The sequence below is a fragment of the Lygodium microphyllum genome, chromosome 14 (assembly GCF_053477565.2).
Source record: "Lygodium microphyllum isolate KBCC chromosome 14, Lygodium_microphyllum_v1.1.10, whole genome shotgun sequence".
In the NCBI taxonomy this organism is placed as follows: domain Eukaryota; kingdom Viridiplantae; phylum Streptophyta; class Polypodiopsida; order Schizaeales; family Lygodiaceae; genus Lygodium; species Lygodium microphyllum.
This window is the reverse complement of record NC_141148.1, coordinates 97,289,961-97,311,656: the sequence shown is the minus strand read 5'-3', so window position 1 is coordinate 97,311,656 and position 21,696 is coordinate 97,289,961. Positions and strand designations below refer to the sequence as shown.

Sequence of the window (21,696 nt, the reverse complement as noted above, 5' to 3'; positions counted from 1 at the left end):
TGAAATAATCCGTTTTAGTTTCTTTAAGCTGACGTTTGTCGGACCTAGGGTCTCTTTTTAAGAACCTCAGGGACAACCCCTAGTTCTTTTACATTTACGAATTTATTGACCCTACAATCAGGGAAGATAGTCAAGTGTTTAAGGTATAAACGTTTCTTGGTCTTTAAATCATTTCCAAGGCATATTTTTCAGCATAGGTATTTCTAAGTTTACATTAATTCGGTTATCTTTTAGAAGGTAATATTGAGATCACCTCGGCGCGATTTGTTATCCTTGTGACAATTAATTTTTTAGTCCTAAACTTTAATGCCTTGAGGTTAGGTAAATTCAATTAATCTTTCTTTTTCCTTGCAAACGAAACTCATGCCAAATAACAATCTTTTCCTTGCTAAGATATGCAATTAGCAATGATAACTTCCTAGAATTCAAGCAACGTAAGAAACCTTTCATGAATTTCATCTTCTACGATGATTCGTTGCATAAAGGAATAGGGGCTAATGGTGTAAGATGCAGTTTTTATACCTTCAAGATTTAGCCGAAGTATACTACTACAGTAGGCAGATAATCTTGCTCGTAATTCGTTTCAAAGCATGATGCTATTTAAAAGAAACTATATTTATTATATTATCATTTTTGCATGTTTAATTAAACTAAACTCCTTCATCGTAAATAACTAGGACAAAAATATATCTTATCCCAGACAATTCATCTTGCATGATTAAATTAAAATCGATATAAAACCAAGAAGGAAAAACTTGGTTTTGAGGTGAGATATCCATATGGATACCGGGAGATGACCCTCCCGCAGCTACTCCTTGGACTTTCTTAGGCGGCATCGCAGTTCGAACATGAAGGCAGTTTTTACTCTTTCTTTCGGATTTCCACCGTCTCTCTTTCGAGGCAAGAAGTCGTTCAAAAGTTGACCACGAGAAGGAATAATAAGACCTATAGGTTCTTAGCTTCTTCGGAGAGGGAAAGGTTTATAAAGCCTAAAAAGGCCCTATAGGGTATATACACGGCAAAAAAAAAAGTTGTGCGTGAGTGTGGCTTCGCAACATACACACCTTGAGAGATTTTTGGGCATGGGAGTGAAAGGACTTAGGGGTTTTCAAACCTAGGGGGAAAATTTGAAGGGTAACACAAGGGATTATAGCACGGGGAGAAGGTGTGAAGGAAAAAGGGTACACGGGGGTAAGGGCTTAGGGGGTGTGTTAAAAGGAGTATGGGGGGTGGAAGGGAAAAAAAAATTATGGGGGGTGAAGGGTAAAAGGAATATGAGTATAGGAGGGGCGGGGGGGTTGAGGGTTTTAAAAACCTGGGGAAAAATGATGGAGTAGAAGGGTTATGGGTATAGGAAGGGGGGCTTAGAGGAGCCCCCCCTTAGAAGCTTCAAGAAGCTTGTTGAAGATTCTATGGGGGTTTTTAGGGGGCCACGTGGGGGGTTGGTGGCAGTTGTCAAAAGGCCGCCTTGGCGGTGTGTAGGCGAACGGATGGCGGCAGGGTGTCTCCTTATCTTGATCTCCTCGGCGGCGACCAGCCAGCTCTCACTTGCCCACTGTATCGGCTCCTCTCCCTCATGGGTACTGTCAGCAGCACGGCGAATCAAACCTCTCTCTCTCTCTCTTATGACAGGTGGGGCAGCACTCCGTCCTTCATTCCCCTCTGAAACCCTGCGGCCCTCCCTCTTTAAATAGGGGAGGGGAGGGAATCCTCCCCCCCTTGATGTGTCCGCCTGCATGGCGAGGGGCCTGAGCAAGCTCCAGCGAGGAGCTTGCTGGCTCCCTACCCCCATTGCCCTTCCAGCTTGACGTGCTGCCGTGTGAGGAGGCGAATCGACGTGCTGCCGCGTGAATATATATTTGATATATATTACACCAAGCATCATCGATCGTTAAGAATATGGTGAGATGCTCTCGGTTGAAGGGTATAGTCAATACTTGGTTGAATGGCATCTTGCAGGAGACTTGAAAACTTTAAAATGCATGTGTGGAATCTCCAATGGTGCAAATACAAAGAATCCATGCCTATATTTCTTGACAGAGAGGGTGGAAGGAAAGGAGGAAAGAAGAACTGGCGAAAGGTGATAAGTGTTGCATCGATGCACAATAGAGAAGATCCCACTTGGAAGCCCATCTTCAACATTCCCTTGGATCATATTCACATTTGTTCATTGCATGCTTTTGTCAGAATCATGGAGAAACTTGTATATGAATACATTTGCTTTGCTTATAGGATGCAACCAGAAAAAGAAGCTATTGCAATGTGTAGGAATGTGGAGCAAGTGCTATCAGAAATTGGGCTACACAAGCATCAAGTGACGATTGAAAAAGAAGAGAAGAGATCAAGAAAATCTGGTAACTTGCTAAAAAAGCCTTGCATTGGAGGAGCAAAGGCTAGGAAGTTTCTCTTAGTACCCATCAATGAGGAAGGGAATTGCATGGTTTGTAGGTCGCAGGACTATGATGGGTGGAAAAAGTTACATTTTGCAGTTCCTGATCGAAGTTATGGAGGAAAAACAAGATTGGCCAAAGCTAAGGTTTGGATAAGTCTTAACAAATTGGCTCCCTTACTTCGCAAGATAGTGTTTAACAATGAAGATAAGCAAGAATTTATCAATGCTGTGTATAGCTTCTATGAAAACATGGTGGAAGCATGGGGCAAAAGCTCTATCACACATTACATGGTGCGTACTAAGTTAATACTTTAAAATTGTATGAATTGTATAAACTATTGAGCATAGTTTTACTCATGTGTGATATGTGTCTTTGTAGCATATCCTTGAGGCACATGGGCCATACTTTGCAGAAAAGGAAAGTATCGGAATTTGGTCCACACAAGGAATGGAAAATTCACATTGGATAGCACCTGGTGCATACAAAAGAAAAACTGATCATGGTGGAGGGGTGAATGGTAGCAATCCAATGATCCAATTGCTATCTTGGTGGTATAGGATTATAGTAGCGGATGAAGCTAAACTCTCGCAAAAGAGAGCAAATGAAAGTGCTGATGAATCGGCTGCAGACATGACGAAATCACGTCGTGCCACTAAAAGAGTGCGTTATGAAGCCTCAAGTGCCAAAGAAAACCATGCCAAGTGGCTAGAAACAAGGCTTCGACAAGGCAGTAAATGGATTCAAAAAGAGCTAAGATAGTAAGATGAACAATGTGAGTCAATGTGAATGCAATTCATAGTTTAAGAGAGAAAGAGAGAGCGTGCATCTATGTGAATGAGTCTCACAATTTAGGGTTATATAAAAGAGGGTTTAACTTTCTATCTTATTCATTGAGTTCTCACATCTCTTGTGCAGGAAAGATGGCCAGGTCTAAGGTAGTTGCAAATAAGCTTTTGCTCAGAGTCCCATATCGTGTTCAGCCCCTTGGAGCATCTACTAGCTCAGATGCACTCCCTTCTCAACCTAATCCACATTCCTCAAGTCGCCCTCACAAGGGTCCTCCTCAGCATCTCCACAAGAAACATAAGTGGAAGCCAAATATAGTGGCCTTGAGAGAAATTAGAAGGTGTCAACGCTCTTTTAATCTCATCATTTCGAAGGCGAGCTTCTCAAGACTTGTTCGCGAGATTGTGCAAGACCTCTACCGCACAGGAAGCAGGAGGTGGTTTTAGCACAAGGTCAGGATAGACCTGATTGCTTCACAAAAGAATGTCTTCATGCTCTACAGCATGCTGCAGAGGCCTTTTTAGTTGACTTGATGACTGATGCTCAATGTTTTGCAATATATGTGAAGCGTATCACTGTAACTCCCAAGGACTTTCAACTTGTAAGAAATCTTCAAGCAGTGAAGGATGCATTTGCTCCAATGGAATGAACACAGTTTGTAATGTTATCTTTTTTGGCATAGTGTTATCCTTGTGCATTGGACATATGACTATGTTCCAGTGCAAAACTATTGTATGCGCCCTTAAAATATGAATTAAAATTTTACACTTGTCCTTCACTCTCAACTTTGATTGTGCATCTTTGTTGCATTTTCAATTCTTACTTACAATTTTTGTTAGCACTATTAATTTCAATAGGAATAACATGCAAAAATTTATCATTTCTTGTTGTAGAATTTACTCCTAATGCCTCTGTATAGTTTATGTGGTGCGAAGTTTCTAAGGGCTAGTAGTCGCGATGTTGATTTTTCAATTATCAATCCATCCATAATTTTGGTGTGGGATAATTTTTAAAATACTAAATTGTATTGGAATGCAATGAAACTTCACACGCATACTCATTAGGTGGCCAAGAGTCCAAATTATTTTTTTTGAAAAAAAAGTGCTTGCAGATCCTTGATTCGAAGTCTGGCATTTAGAGCCACTTTCTTGCCAAGAAAGTGGCTCCAGACGCTAGACTTCGGACCAGAGGTTTACAGGCACTTAAAAAAATAAAAAAATTTGGGCTCTTGGCCATCTAACGAGTTGGCATGTGAAGTTTTGTCGCATTCCGATATAAGGTTATGGATTTACGATCATACGATGGACAGTGCGTATGAAGCTGCATTAACCCGGTTATGGGGTTTAAATGGGTTAAAAGTTCATTCTTCTTCTTATTTTCACATCTTGATTTCTTTGCTTCCTCCATTTTCACATCCCCAACCTCTGTCTCTTCTCTGTCTTGCCCTCCTTGAGCTTGCATGACAGCATGTCGCTGTTTTGGCCCTGGGAAGACATCATGCCAAGGCCCGCCACCTGGAGCACAAGGTGGAGCCTCCTCTAGTGTAGCAACAGGTTCTCCCTGTAGAGCACAAGGACCACCACAGAAGAAGAGGAGATGAAAATCGGGCACTATTGCCCTTCGAGAGATAAGGAGAATCCAATGCAGATACGCGCTTCTCATCTCGAAAAGTTCTTTTCATAAAGTTGTTTAAGAAGTCATGCAAGACTTGGAGCTGAAAGGGATGAGAAGATTTTGGGCACGAGTGCGGGATGGGCCACTAGGAGGAAGGTGGACTGTTGTAGCCATGGAGGCTCTACAAACAACTGTAGAGGGGTTTTTCATATCGACTTGTTCAATGATACACAGCTTGTGGCCATCCATGCAAAGCATGTCACAATCACAGATAAAGACATGAACTTTATCATTCGGCTTCGACACGGCAAGGGGACTCCGCCATAGTTTACTAGATTAATGATGCAAGGTTTGTAATGAGTGTTACAACAGCATAACATCTTGGAAGCCCAAAAAATTTTGTATACTCTATCACATTGGAATATTTATTTATATATACATAATATCTCATGCGATGTGTACTGAATTCAAATAATTGAGTAAAGTTGTTTTGTTTTGTTTCTTGGAACGCATGACTCTTAATTTTTGTTTAACGTACGAACGCATCAAAAGTAGTAATACGTATGGATACAAGTTACGCTATTGCTTATGCATAATTGCAAGTGTAGTACTACGCGTTGAATTATGTTAATATATGCGGATGCGTCATTCACGTACCACACATTATCGTCATACTTACACAATCGCAAGTGCAGTACTACGCATTGAATTATGTTAATGTATGCGAATACATCATTTACGTACCATACATTATCGTCACACTTATACGAATCACACATTTATTTAATAAATATTTATTTATAGAGACAAAGTAAAGTATTTTATATTCATCAAGAAAAATGCATGTGATGGCTGTTAGTGATGGTAGATACAAAAAGCCAAATAGCCAACAAGAACTCTCAATTGTTCCTTGGTTTTTTCATCGGTGGAGAGGAGGGGCCAGCTTCTGATGAAAATATAAGTTCCTTGTTTGCTTCAAAAATGATGCGCTCCCCCTTCAGCTCTTTCTCTAGGAGAAGCGGATCTGACACTTTAGCGAGGTCGCCTAATGTCGCAAGCACACACATTGCTCCACCACGTGTTTGGTCAAATAAGTAAAGAAGCTTTAACCGCTTGATTAGCACCACCTTCTCCAAGCTAGATGTCACAGGTATCGCTCGAAAAGGTCCAAACTTGGTCAAAGCTTGAATTTTCATGATTATTTCTTGCCCTCCTGGTGAGCACTTCTTATGGAAGACCACCAAATCTGCAACAAGGTTACCGATATACTCCTTAAGAGCTGAATCCTTACGTCGATCAGCATGTCCAGCTTCTCCTTGCCTTGATGTAAACTCATCTATATACAGTATGTGCTGAATGACAAAGTCAAATAAAACAATATATTTAGCGACTAACCTAGAGTTATTAGAAAGCGATGAAACTGGATGGTAGGGTGCGTCGGGTCCCTTGGAGTCCACCGGTAAAATCTTGTAGAAAGTGGCCCCAGATGCCAAACTTCGGACAGGGCAGCTGTAGGCATCATTTTTGGCCAAGATTTCACCGATGGACCCGGGGCACCCTACCATCAAGTTTCATTGCATAAAAATATATCGTAGTTAGAAATCTCACCTTCTCCAGATCATCTTGTATATTCATTTCTTGGTGTGTCAAGGAGGCACCTCTTTGGGCAGAGGGATCTACAAACTCCTTGGTAGGAAGCTGGGCCTTAGTCCGAACAGATCATGCTATAGTGCTTTAAATTCAGCATCGGGCACAAGGTAATCTTTTTCAACCGAGGTAATATGCTCTTGTGCCGATATGATCGCACTCACAGTATCTAAGCTTGTGCCATCATATCTTCCAATCTCTGCCATTGTTGGATGCACATCCATGTAATCATAATCGATCAGGTCTTCCATTAAATCCCTGACTAGAATAGAAAATAAATCTTTTTCATTTTTTCCAAGTATTGCAATACATCTGATAGGAGTAAGTATTGTACACCATCTACTTTAATGGGTGTCAAGGAAGCAAGGTTGGGTTTGTCGACTTGTGGCTATTCTGAAGAAGATGGCACCATGAGAGCCAACCCTTGCTCTGTCACCACTCGATGTTTCTCTTCAACATTTATGAGCTCTTCAATTGGTTCTTCTTCTGTGTATGTGATAGAAACAACCTGTGGAGTTGTATCTTCATCGCTCTCCTCCTCTAGGGGTGTATCCAATGCAAGGAGGTAAATTGCCAATGTGCAATCACACTCCACGAGATCCAAAGGTGATGTACCTGGTGCACTTCCCATGGAAACAGTGCATACTCTATGTGAAGGATCCACATGGGCTAGACACCTATTCACCACTTTTTGGTGATTCTTCCCTGCCTGAAATACCATGAGCTGTTCCAGAGGCACCCAAGTCATGTCGGATCCCTCGATGGAGTATGTGCATGTAGCAATGGTGCTCACAAAGTCTTCCAAAACCTGAAGGGGGGTTTCTAGCGATGAGAGCACGCTTTCAAGGTTGAAGCTCTTAGAGAAAACCTGGAATATCTCGTCACCCTGGTTGGCAAAGATAGTCTCATGGATCCACTCATCAAAGTGTGCACGAGCATCCATCGTAGCAGGTAGGAGGGATGTGGTGGATATAAAGAGATAAAGAGAGAAAGTGTGAAATGAAACAATGAAACAAGAACTAAACTAGTTCTACCTTAAAAACCTTAAGTTTTAAACCATTAAGGGTTGTTCACATACGAGATTTAGTTATGGCTTTACTTACATCTTTGTAAAGTTTACATGCATATGTAAATGTGTTGATGTGAAAAGTGTATAACAAGTGTATGATTTTGTATAAATTTCATAATTTTTAAATATTGCAAGTTTGTAAGTGACAATGTTCTATTGGTTAAAAAAATCCAAAAATTTACAGGTGTTGAATATTACAACTTGTGGTGTTGGGATTTTTAGGGAGGCTCTACAATTTCTAAAATATGTGGAGCCACACGCTTTCTGCTGATAAGAGTATCCTCATCTTGGCTTCGAATTTTCCTAGCGCATTATACTCAAGGGCCAATCATCCTCCATTTGCATCACTTGGGGCTCGCGGCCCTCACAAATGACAGTAACATCCACAGCTGCACTTTCACGCATGTCTTGATCAAGGCACAACCATTTACCCTTGAGCATCCTCCATCTACGATACTTGAACACTAGGCATAAAGTTTGTCGTGCAACAAAGTACCTGTAATTGGAAAGGAAAGTTAGCCGATTCATCCCAAAGTAAGATAATAGTCAATTAAAAGAGAAAATTTTTACCTGAAAGCCATGTCCCTTGTTGTGACTTGACACTCCACTGTGTTAGGACTGTGAGTTATTTTTGATGTCTAAGTTTCGCCTACAATCCTTGTTACATAATCCTCTGATGTATTTTTTATGATGTACATGCTTTTGGTACGTCTCAAATCCTTACATTCCTTGAACATGTGTGCAAAAATTGCAATCGGTATGAACCAAATTAGATGTACATTCTTTGAGCCGGTGCTTGGCTTCATAGAATTCAATATGTCAGCTGAAATTTTTGTGCTACGCATGTGAAAAATGTCGCTACTACACAATGGTCATTCTATGCTATTGAGATTCGATATGTGCATAGACTCAAGGGTTCCATATTATCGACTCCCCTTGGGTAATATTATATACTTGGAGTCATAGAAAAAAACAAGGTCCTCTGCAAGTTGCTTAGCTGTATGCCCCTCAAAGAGCAATCTACCAATTTCGAGGTGGTAACACTTAAAAGAATCAGTGAAACTCTTAATATTTTGCCACTCATAGCAATCCGAAGGGTATACTTCTGTAAATACAAGACAAGTTGTTACATAGGTATCATGAAATTTCTCATTCTCAATGAGTTGCAAATACTTACTGTTTGCAATGTTTCGTTGAAAGGGCATAGTGGATGCAATAAGTATTTGTTTTTACATAAATACATGTTGTACAAACGCCTCTGTTACAAGTCTCTATTACAAGGTGAGAATCAATATTCCTTTGTCTGAGAGCTAAAATTTTACCCTTCCAGTGCTTTGATACATCTGCAATTGTAGATGCTTTCACCCTGAAAGCTCCCTTCATACTTGGATGCATATGTACCCAATACGAGCAATGATATGTATTAGTGATCCAATTCCCTTCTTCATCTTTTCTGTTACACATTTCTATCGAGAGAATGCTTGTGCTTCTCTCAAGCATTATAATCTATGCATTAGATGTAAATAAGTATGTATTAAACCCTAAATAATAAGCATTTTAAGTCTATCATCCAAGTAATCACCAATATGCCATACAAATCAATATGGCATTAAGAGATGTTTACACTTTTGTAAATAGACATAAACATCGATATCGAAACGCATGTGGATATATACATCAACACAAAGTATAGATTTAATTTCAAGACATCACTTTAATCATACCATTTACATGAAATATAATGAAAATAATAGTACAAAAATACTCAGAGAATTTTTCCAAAATAAATTTTTATTATAATGAAGAGGAGTCGATTTGACTCAATACATTGTATGAAATGTGGGTATAATAGAGTAGTTGTTACAAGGATAGTAGCCACATGGTATGCAAATCTTAATAGGCACATTGGATTGTACCTGAGATATTCTAAGACTCAACACATTGTGTGTTATATGGATGATATGATACAAGAGTTTCATGGATCATTGCCAATTGGCATGGAGATCCAAATGGACACATAGGACCAATAAAGCAGAGGATTTTCGAACCATCGACTTCCAGCAAATCCATATCATCCAACACAAAGGAATCACTCACCACATTAAAATAGTTGATGGAGAATTATATGCTTCGTCTAAACCTTGTACAATACCTGGATGTACAAAAAAACACATGCATGAATCCCTTTTAACAAAAATACTTGTATGAATCCATTTTAGCAAAAAATATCTAGATAACTGCATGAATAGAAGCACTACAAAATAGGACCAATTTGCCTATAAACTGATTTGCTGAAGATAAGATTGAATCATTGCTAATCAAAACCTATTGCAAATGATGGACATAAGGAAACATCGATCCCATCAAATATAAAAGTCATTGATTAAATGAATAAATATTGGCACCACAAAATATGGTAGATTTACCTGTAAATTGAGCCACAGAATCTCTGCTCTATCTTGTGTTAAGTGCTGCAATAACAATTGATCCTTAAGTTAAAACTAGCATCAAATCCTATTGTAAACATAGTAGAAAAGAGATAATGTAGAGAGGAAAAAAGAGAGAGTATGTGAGTACGCGAGAGAGAGCAATAAATGAGCACCTATCCAATCTTGCCCAAATTGATCTCTGCAAAAGACAATTTTGCAAGAGTTCGTATTAATATGAAGGTATACTGAAAAAACAGTAGAAAAGAGGAAACATAGAGAGAGAAAGAGAGAGGGAGAGAGAGATCACTTATGCAATGTTACCCAAAATGATATCTGCAACAAAACAACAACAAGGGTTAGAACTAACATTTTGTTGTATTGAAAAGATATCAGCAAAAAAAAACCAAACAGAGAGAGAGAGAGAGAGATTAACACCTTTGCCTCTTGCTCCAAATAAACTCTGCAAGAAAACAACAATTAGAACCAACATCAAATTCTATTGAAAACACAACATAAAAGAGAAACAACACATAGAGAGAGGGGGGAAAGAAATGAGAGAGAGATGAGCACCTCTGTCTCCTGCCCCAAACAACCTCTGCAATAAAACAACAACAACAGTAAGAAATGACATCAAATCCTATTGAAAAAATAGGAAACAAGAGTACATGCAAAGAGAGATGGGCATCTATGTTTTACCCAAAATCTGGAGTTGCGTGGAGAAGAAAGTGCAGAGGTAAGCAGAATGCTCAAAACCCTAATTACTTTGAGCAGGGAGCTTGAATTTCGTGAGAGGGAAAAAAATCGAAATTGAAAATTCTCCAAAAAAGGGGGGAAATACGAGGTGAGAGAAACTCAAATTTTGTGTACTATTCATTCTCCCTTTTTTTAATCCCCCACTACCCCTTTTTTTAATAGAAAACCCAAGATTTGGAGAGAGAAGATTCACCCTCCATGGATGTCAACATCTAGCCTTCCTATTGGACAATCCAAAAGGCCCACATCTTAAAGTATATTATTTTTAAGGGCTCATTTATGAGTTCATTTTTTTCCTAATGTGAATTTGTATCTCATATTGTCTCTTTCATCGATGATTTAAGTGGTGATCATGAAAGGTTGTTTATACACAAAAGTAATCTCCTACTTTTTAGATGATTGGACAGTCATCCTAGAATTGCCTCCTTGCATGAAAATTGTGAGAAGCTTGCAGGAGCTTCTAGATGTAGTGTATGGTGTTTTTGTGGTCCTTGAAGAAGAGTTTCCCTTTGAGGGGATTATTTATAACACTTTCATGATGTAAAAAGGTTGTCCCTAGTATCCACATATATTTTAGTGAAGGAATAAGGAGATTCTAAATAGATATTCATGTTCCTTGTATATATCTTTCAAGTTTCCAGCATATTATAAGCTTTGGTTTTTGTGGGTTTTCATGAATCCCTTGTATGGGAGAGTGGCTATAGGGGTTTGAGTTTCCCATCTCTACCAACTCCCAACAATGTAGAAGCTCAAGCCATGGCTAGTAACTAGAATTTAGGTAGCACACGATGAAAGGAACATTAGTTCCAATAGACAAAGGCCAAGAATTAGGCATATTGTATGAATAAAAAGGAACAATAATAGCTAGCATGACTATTAACAAGTGCAAAAAGAATCCAATTTCTTTGAAAAGAGGTGGTTCTATTAATCAATTAGATATTTTATCAAGAGATGGGCTCTCTCCCACTATGGAAAATGTATGCAATTTATTATGGGAAATTTTGAGCCGAAAAGGGCCCTTTGAGTAGTATTTACTAATCAAAGTGATGAGATTAGTGAATATCCATAGGATATTCTGTCTCTACCAACTCCCAACAATGTAGAAGCTCAACCCATGGCTAGTAACTAGAATTTGGGTAGCACAGCGTGAAAGGAACATTAGTTCCAATAGACAAAGGCCAAGAATTAGACATATTGTAAGAATAAAAAGGAACAACAACATCAGTATACTAGCATGACTATTGAAGCGTGTAAGAAGGCTTCATAATTTTTGAAAGGAGGTTGTTGTATTAATCAATTAGATATTTTATCAAGAGCTAGGCTCTCTCCTAGTATGGAAAATGCATACAAATTATTATGGGAAATCTTGAGTCCAAAAGGACCTTTTGATTAGTATTTACTAATTAAAGTGACGAGATTGGTGAATAGGCCCATTGGATATTCCAATATGTTTGGTCTAATGTAACATTTGAATTTCTACTAATTTGGTCAAACCTCATCTACCTATAGCAAAAAGTGAAAAGAGAGCCTCTAAACTTATTCTCTCATGAGGCAAATTATAGCCAAAATGATTGTAATTGATATTGACATTTTTTGACTCTTTGTTCTTACTTTGAACATCATGATGTGACTTTTTAGAAGGTTGGGTCTTTAATGTCGCCTCAAAATCAAAATTTCCAAAATCTTTGATTTTGATTTAAGAGAGATTTTAAAAGTTTTTGTAGTTCACACATTTTTTGTTGCATTCCTCTCGTAGCTTTTATTCTTTTGATAAAGAGATTATAGAGAAATTATAAAGAAATACCTCATACTTCATACCTAGTTGTTGATTGATTGCATTAGTGTATCCAACCATTGATCCATTAATGAATCCTCTTTAAAGAATGCTTCCATTTTTCCTTTAGTGCTCTAGAGTAAAGATTATAACTCCAACAATGAACAAAGGGTTGATGTGGAGATTCCCCCAAATTTTTGAATGAATGTGGGTGTTGTGTGGTGTCTGGTTGCTGCAACCAATATTTCTCCTTGTTCTAATGATTTGAAGGTGTAAGGATAGCTCTAAGGTCTAGCTTCCAATGCAAGCAAGACTCAAGAAGTAAGCATCATGACAAGGTGGTTTCCTCAAGATTAGCTATCATGTAGGAAAATTAGCCCTAGCCTTGAGAATTAGGGTTTGGGTATAAAAGGTAGAGAATAAGCAATGTGCACATTTTACACATTTTTCTTTTGTCTCTTTCATCTTGGGGAATTCTCCATGGACCTCCCACCACTCGTGGAGGTGTGTTTCCATGACCACCATTGCATGCGGTGAGTACTATGCAAAGAGTAGGCCTCTTCAAGAGCCAACTTCTCAATCTTTGTACCTTTCTTTGATTTTAGATATAGCTTCTTCAAACCATGTATATTTCAATATATTATACATCTATGGTTTCTTGCTCCATTTCATGGCTGTTGTGGATAAGAGTTTTGTACCACATTTGATTACTATTTTGTTGGAAGACATGATTTCTTTTAGTTAGAGGTTTCCCTCCATTTCAGTTCATATTAGAGCATGGTCTTTGGTCCATGTTTAGTTCCATTTTCAATCAATTTCTAGTTAGACATGGGTATAATAGGTACACTATTGGTTACATTGACAAGTTAGAAAGCTTTTTATAGTTAACCATGACTAAATCTTGAGTTTTTAAAGGAAGAGCAAGGTAGAAATGGTAGAGGATGAATATATTTGGTAGATCATCACCATTTTCAAGCCATTTTAAAGAGTCTCTCACTAAAATGATGGTTACATCACTTGGAGGTAGCTAATTTCACTTCTAGCTTTTCAAGACATGACTATTTCCCTTCTTTAGCTTTTTGAAAGTTGTCATGATGCTACTAGGGTTTTCTCTAGCTTCTACCTCTTCTTGCCTTACTACTGAGCACAAAGTACTTGATCAATAAAGTACTTCTTTGTTTCACACAAAAGTGGAGATGGTGGTTGGTGTGTGGTGGAGGGGCGGTTGCCTATAGTCAAGAGACACTACAAACAAGAGACTAAATCCATCAAAAAGTTTCCTCATTGGAGAAACTAACATATTACAAAACTTATTACCTTGAACTTCCTATAGTCATATACTAGTGCCTGGCTCAGAAGCCACACATTATCAAAACAAGTTATAGATTTTTACTTTTTGTATGACTTGTGTCAAAAACATGGTATCTTGTTCTTGTTCCAATTTGATCATGGACATGTCTAAAATTATGTAATGTTGTTAGCTAGATCCTAGTCCTAGATGGCTAACATTGAATTGATGATCAAATTTAGGCCAAGGCATGTAATTCGATAGAAATTTGTTGTTGAACTTACTATTTACCACTACATTTGCATTGGAAAGCTCGAATAGCACTATTGAGAGATTGTGGGGTGGTCCCAAGTGTGGTAAACAAAAAATCCTTCCATGGCACATGCAATACATCTAGGACCCCTTGACAACCCCTTGGTAGTGCGATTTGAGCTTTTTGTTGTGAATTGAGTGCTCTAATCAGGAAATAAAAAATATTTATTCGTATGCACCTTCACAACGATTATCACAAGAGTAGTATGGCAAGTGGTAAGTACATTCAGTCAGCATAAGTGAAAACACACATTACTAAAAAGTCACTAACATATGCAAAATAATATATACAATTAAAGAAAAGTACATTTCATTGAAGTAAAAAAAAAGGGCTTCACAAATGGATTACAAGCTATGGTCACAAAGTATCTTGCATAGGTATGCATCCTCAAACAAGCTTACTTAAGTAAGCCCTCTACTTCTCTTTTAGGGCCTCTAGTGTTGCACCTTACATCTACTTGTCACCTTCATAACTCCATAAAATTTCCTTTACAGTTCAGAAAATGGTGCTTTGTATATTAGAAGGTCTGTGCTCTTTTGATATTGCCTTATCTCTCTAAGTGCCTTCAAGATGTAGTTCCTTCTCCTCCTCCTCCTCTGTTGCACGAGCACTCGTACTGTTGGAGGTATTCTTTGGTGTCCTTGGGGATGTGGTGGCCTTGGTGTAACCAATAGGGTTCATTGTTGTTGAGGGGATTGTTGCCATGGTGTGAGAAGTTCTATGGATTCTCGCATAGGATAGGGGCCTTCACCCTTGATGATTCCCTACATAAGACCTTTGCCACGGCCATGGTGCAACTGTTCATCTTCTTCCTACTCATCAGTGTGTGTCTCATCACTCGTGGAACCCTCCTCCTAATCTTGTTTGCTACTCATCTTCATGCTCCTCATCTTCCTCTTACTGATCTCCGTGCTCCTCGAATGGCTTGTATGTTTCATCCTTGGCAGAGGTGTCATCATTGTGATCCTCTTGTGGCCTTTTCCCCTTGTACTTCTCAGGCATGGTCTTTCTTATAGTTGATACATGACTAGGCCCAAAGACTAAGGATGCGTCTTCGTGGCATGAGAAGTTTGGAAATTCTTGTTTGTACCATGGTGGGTGCCTTTGGTTTTTCCTAGGAAGTGGATGGCATTGTGCGGTTTGCTTTGTACAAGCCATTCTTGTGAAGAAAGGAAGTTCAAAGGTCTGCTCGCAAACAAGAGTGAAGTATAAGAATGAACTTTGGTTTTTCTATTTAAAGGAAAAGTTATGCCCAAGAGGGGGGTAGGGATGGTAATACATAGGGTTTAGGGACAAGCCCATCTAGAGCCATTGCATCGTCTTCTACTACGCCATGTGGCATGTGTATTTGCTACATTACTAGTCTGTTGTCTTTCTCTATTGTGAGCTCATATTTCATTTCTAATAGATTTTTTTAGAGTAGTGGCTCTTGCATATTCTAATGTGATTGAACAATCAATGTGCATCTATAGAATTAGTTGAATATTTCACCAAGGTAGCTAGTCTTTTGGTGACCTCCTTCATGGCAAGTATTATTCAATAGGTGCCAGGAGCATGGCAATGCGACTTTTTCATTCCTTGTGTGGTCTACATTTCCAAGGATCTATACTTATACAAATAGTATGATATGTGGATGTACAATATATGTTGCAAAAATATGGGCTATCAACATTAGATTTACAACACCAAACGATACTCACAAAATAAAGTACGAGAAAAGTCAATTTTCTACCATGTAATGGGTGATGTTCATTCCCCCCCATGCATTGACAAGAGATTTTGTGAAATCATTAACTAGTTGATGGAATGTTCATGTTGAAGGATTTGTTGAGGATTGGAACATGATGGACATAATCTTATCAAAGAAATAATAAAATTTGGCTTAATATTATTGGGACCTAAAACGGGCCTGACATTAGCTTTGATAAACATGCCAAATGACCCCATATGACCTCACGAATAGGAGAGTTTGGGTACTATAAATGATTCTTCTAAGTGCTATGTTTATAGATGCAATTTTGGATATTAGTCCAACCAATTACCCCTTTAGACTCCAAGCAAAGGAGTTTTCCACACGTACGTGACTATCTCACCTTGAATCACATATCTAAAGGGCATTTCGCAGACTACTGTGGCCCCTATGGCTCTCCTATACCCTAGGGATTAACCCCAGGATGCGCCATTTGAAATATATAATATAACATAACATACTTTTCTCTTGATATTTATCATTCCAAGAGACTTTTCATAACCTCACATAATCCTTTTTCCAAAATAAACACGCTAACCTATGGTTAGGGATCATTTTCCACTCCATAAGGCTCAATGGGGTTTCAAGCAATTGCTATGCATTGAGGAGGTTTATTCTGATACCATGTGTTTATGCTCTTTTTATGTAAGGTGGAATGCTCTATTGTGCACAAACAAAAGAAAAAACATTGTATTCCATGTACACAAGCATATCTTTCATGCTCTTCACTATACGTTGTCGTAGTGCTGCGTATCCGAGGTGTGGAATCCACCAAAAAGTTGTGTGTGTGACATTTGTTACTTTGTACATAGTCGTTGTGTTTGCATTTTGTTCTGCGTGGGCAGTATAGTGGAGAGGGTGTTGGAGCAAGAGGAACTTATCTGTAATGCTTTAGTTGGCATGTATGCCAAGTATGGAAACCTACCAGATGCGCATGTTATTTTTGATACACTACCCAATCGAGATGTTGTGACATGGAGCTCTTTGATTGGAGGATATACCCAACAAGAGCACATTCAGGAGGCTTTCCAACTGTTTGATCACATGAGTGATCTAGGTTGTGAGCCTGCTAGCTTCATGTACAATTGTGTTATTGACTTTCTCATCAAGGCACAAAGATTTGATGATGTATTGGAAATGTACAACAGAATGCAGAAAGTAGAAATGCATCCAGATAGTCTCACTGTGGGTATGGTTACTCTTGGACTATGCAAAGCCAATAAAGTAGATGATGCTATAAAGTTGGTTATTGACATAGCTGGAAAGGCAAACATTGTTAATGCTCATGTGATACCAGGCCCGGTATTGTGGATGGGCTAAATCTCAAGGGCATACCATGCCATCGTGGATTACTTCTTTTGGCAGAAATGAGTTCCAGTGGAACATTAGCTAAGGGTGATTATACAGCAACTACAGCAAAGATAGCTACAGATCATCCTAATTTTGTTATTGGTTTTATTTCAATAAATCCAGCAGCATGGCCTATGGGGCCAGGGAATCTTGCTTTGATACATATGACTCCACGAGTACAAATTGGCAGTGGTGGAGACTCTCTTGGGCAGCAGTACAATGCTCCAAAAAATGTTATTGGAGAAAGGGGCAGTGACATAATTATTGTTGGTCGAGGGATTCTGAAGGCAAGTACTCGTAGCTTTGACGTCTGCAAATGGGCAGGCAATCTTGTGTAAGCCCGCGTGGGAGTCGAAAATCTGCTGCTATTGTGAGGGATCGCTTTTCTGTATGAAAAAGCGGTGTGTTGATGTAGAAGAGCCATATTGGGGAGAAAAAGTGGAGGAGGTTGTGGACAGAAAGGGGGGGGGGGGGGGGAGAAGAACAGTGATTCATGTCTATCTGCTTACTATTTTCTAAGGATTGGAATACTCTCTGATATAGATAGATGCTGTTGCTAAAGGTCGTGATGGTCGTTTACGAAGCGTAAGCAATGATGAACATGATCAGACACTCAATTAGTTATTAACTGTTGGTCTTCCAGGAACAGGAAAGACATTACTTGCTAAGGCAGTCACTGGTGATGTATATGTACCTTTTATAAGCTGCTCAACAAGCGAGTTTGTGGTTTTCATACACGACCAAAGCAGCTTTTAGCAGATGGTTTAGAGTATCCTAACTTGGCTTCCAAATGAAATGAAATGTCAGCAGGCAAAATATCAGTATAAACCCTCAGCTAATATAAAGCACCCATACAGGCATGAAACACGTTAAAATTTTCCTTCAGGTTATGGTGCAGATTTTAGTCTTTGGTCTAGTGGTATTAGTCAACCAGCAAGAGAAGCAAATCTGTTCCATCCTTCTCAGGTTGATATCCAAGAACAAGACTCTATGCAATTTTTACGAAGTGTGAACGACAAAGATGCTTGGTCCTTGTTTGGAGCATCAGGTTATTACCGTTGGAGTCTAACAATCTTTTCATAGATGCAAAATTGCAGTGCTTCTCACAGGATACAAGTCATGGATGGAGCTTGTCTGTTCATGAGGCATAGCAACAATACTATCAAATACAAAAATCTAGGTCTCTTGTGGACATACCGAAAGCTTTACTCTGAGGGAGGGAGGGTTGTAACCTTTCCATGATGTTGGCAAGAGGAGATAGAGCTAGAGCTTCATTCTTCTGAAGCGTTAGATAATCCTTGCATAAATTATGCTATTGAATTGGAGTAGTCTTTTATGGAAGGTGCATATAATAGAGTGTTAAGTTCCCAGCAGGCTGTCCTTCATGAGACATACGCCTATTTCATGGATCTTCTAGCAAAAACCGTGCGAGATGAGATACCTGGGAGCAGTTAATTTCGAAAGAAGATGCTAAAAAGGAGAGAGGATGTCTTGTTCTTCTCATTCTTTGCAGCTCTGCAGCTCGATCTGTCCAAGTCCTCAAGGGATTGAAGAAACTGACTAAAGATTGCAAACCTGCCAAATTGTTTGCAAAACATATTAAGATTGAAGAACAGGGTGAGAAAGCTTATAGATATTGGTGCTTTTGGATTAGATCGCCTTTCTGTGGTTCTACTTGATATGCAGGAAGTTGCTAAAGGGTTTACTCTTTCACTATCCCTCAAGTCAAGTCAAAATTTTGGGAACTTTATAAGGTTCATTTCCACCAGCAAGTTTTGGACAAAAGGGTTAGAATATGCCTATATTAGCTGCAGAATGCTGCTTATATTTTCGTTCTCAGGCCCATGCTTAATGTAGATCTATATTTTTCCAATCTTTTTTGCAATTCTTTTGGGAAAAATTCTGATGCAGGATTAGTCCAAATCAGCAGAAATCATGAGACTGGTAGTGGAGAACGTGTTGTGGAGGTTGCCACTGTAAGCTAATTTGGCTTTCTATTCGTCTTCAGTTATTGGCAGAAATAAAAAAGAGACTTGACATCACTTTCTCATCTTGCTTATTCGCTTGATTGATCTTCTATCTTGGAATTTCTCAAGGACCTCTATGGTCGCGACTTTGCTTTTGAAAACCCTTCGACATCTTTGATGAACCCGGTGTGAAAGCGTCGCATTAAAAAAATTTCAAGATGGGAGATACTTCAGCATCAATTTCAGCCCCTTCTACGATTCCTGCTTTGTCCTCTACTTCAGCTTCATCATCGACTTCAGCTTCAAGTACTTCTACAGATGATTTAAAGCAGATTTTGTATAATATGTCTATGTATATGCAGCTTCAAAATCAGCAGACACAATTGTATATGAAGCAGCATTAGCAGTTACATCAACAATAGTTGTCTCAACAAAGGCAACTATATTCGAAGCAAGAGAATGCAATCAACGCGACTAAGGTGATTGAAGTAGTTGAAAATGAAAAGAAGCTACTTGATGGCCATAATGTATGGGATTATTTGAAGACGTATGAGATTAAGATGGGATTTTTTGGAGTACCAACATGACTTATGAGTAAATATTTTCTTCGCCTTGTCACACCCACCTTGAGAGTAAAAGTGACTGATCTTTTCCTTCAAAATTCCCATTGGCAAGATTTTAAGAAGGCCCTGAAAGAGGAGTATTTTCTTGAGGACTTTGGGATGGCTATATGACGATCATTTCGAGAGTGGTCTACATGCCAAACAAAGTTCTAGCTGCTTCAAAATTGATACGAGAATTTGAAGAGAGGTATAGTCAGCTTGATGCCATTGAACAAAGAGCATTGGATATTGAGAAAGTTGAGTTTTTCTTACAAGCTGTAGATCCTGCTCTTCAGGAAGAATTAGGAGAGCTTCTTGAGGATCGCACGAAGCCTATGCGTCTTAAAATAGATTGGCAAGATGCCCAGGATGTGGTCTCGACTTTGACCAAGAGGCGGATATGGAAGACCCACTTACAGAATGGATCCATGACACCGACACCGTCTTCTGCTCCTATGTCTGCTTCTACCCTTGTCATTTCTTCTCTTCCTCAGCCAGTTACTTGGCCTATGCCAGTGCCTACTGTTTCTAATCCTCCTGTTCTTCCTGTTCCAAGACCGATGCCGGCTCCTTGTGCTCCAAAATCATCTGCTCCTTTGGTTCCTTCCTCTCTTGATGACATAATCAAAGGCATAACGGATTTGACACTGGAGTCAGTTAAAGAAGAATTGGTGGGAAAATTGAAAGAGTAGTTTGCTTCGACCGTGCCTACTATTTCTTCTAATGTTCCTACTGCACCTAGGAGTTCTCCTAGTGCACCTAGGAGAGATCAAAGATGTATTCGGTGTGATAGTACGGACCATCAACATTGCAGGGATTGCGAATCTTTTCAAGATGCAAGGAGGAAGAATTTGGTATTTTGGGGACAAGATGGCAAGATCCAGTTGACTGAAACAGGAGCTCCGCTTGCTACCAATTTTGTGAAAGGAGGAATGAAGAAATTAGTAGATGATATGGCTGCGCGTACTTCTTATGTGGTAGCTAGAAGAGATGCTTCTGCATATGGAATCAGGATTGAGAAAGGTTCAGAGAGTCAGTCAGTATTATGGACCTATGCTATGGAGACGGCAAACAAGAGGAAAATTCAGCAGACTATTTGACTAGTGCAGGTTCTAGCATCAGATCTGAGACAGGTTTGGGATTCGCCTGTTGACAGGTATACTATTTATGCCTACTTGGTTAAGTCTCAGGGAGCAAATGTACTTGTTGAGGAGAAGCATAAGAGAGATGAAGAGAATCCAAATGCAGCTAAAAAGACTAGAGGGGGTGAGTTTGTTACTCCACCTACTGCAGGGCCATCTTCGAGACCAGGGCGAAAACGACAAATGGAAGATGCTCAAAAGAAAGAAAAGAGGTAGGAGCCTAGACAGAGAAAGCAGCTGGGATTTAGATTAATGTCTGATATTGAGACATCTACGGACATGAAGAAAATCTTTAATGACAAGATACTTGGCAGTGAGGTGACTTTCACTATTTTTGAGGTTTTGGGCATCTCGAAAAGAGAGTTTCAAGATCAGTTTCATGAAGTCCTGAAGAGGAAAAAACATACATTGCCTACTACTGATACACAGGAGTTTTGATTGGGGAGTTGGATGAGGATGAGGATGAGGTTATGGTCGAGAATGCTTCTATTTTTTTGCAGACAGAGAAAAGGGTTCAGCCTATGCATTATGCTGAAACTGATGATCCTATCTTGGTACCATGCAGTCACTTTTCGCAGAGTCGTTGGGCTAGGGCAACTACAGAAACAATGGTAAAAATTGGAGAGAAACAGGTGCCTTATGTTGCTTTGGTGGATCATGGTTCAGAGATTAATCTCATAGTTCGTGGAGTTTATGAAAGTAATAGATGGCCTATGGATGCAGAGCATGGGTGGCGTATGAGAGCCGCCAACAACACTACATGTGATTTGTATGCTGCCTATCCTAGTGTCAGGATTTCTATTGGAGATGTAGAGGAGG

At 39.2% G+C, this 21,696-nt stretch overlaps 1 pseudogene; it reads left to right on the top strand.

Moving 5' to 3' along the window:
• Window positions 1-17,183: 17,183 nt before the first annotated feature.
• On the top strand, window positions 17,184-17,787 carry LOC148025883 (uridine 5'-monophosphate synthase pseudogene; annotated as a pseudogene).
• The last annotated feature ends 3,909 nt before the right edge of the window (window positions 17,788-21,696 follow it).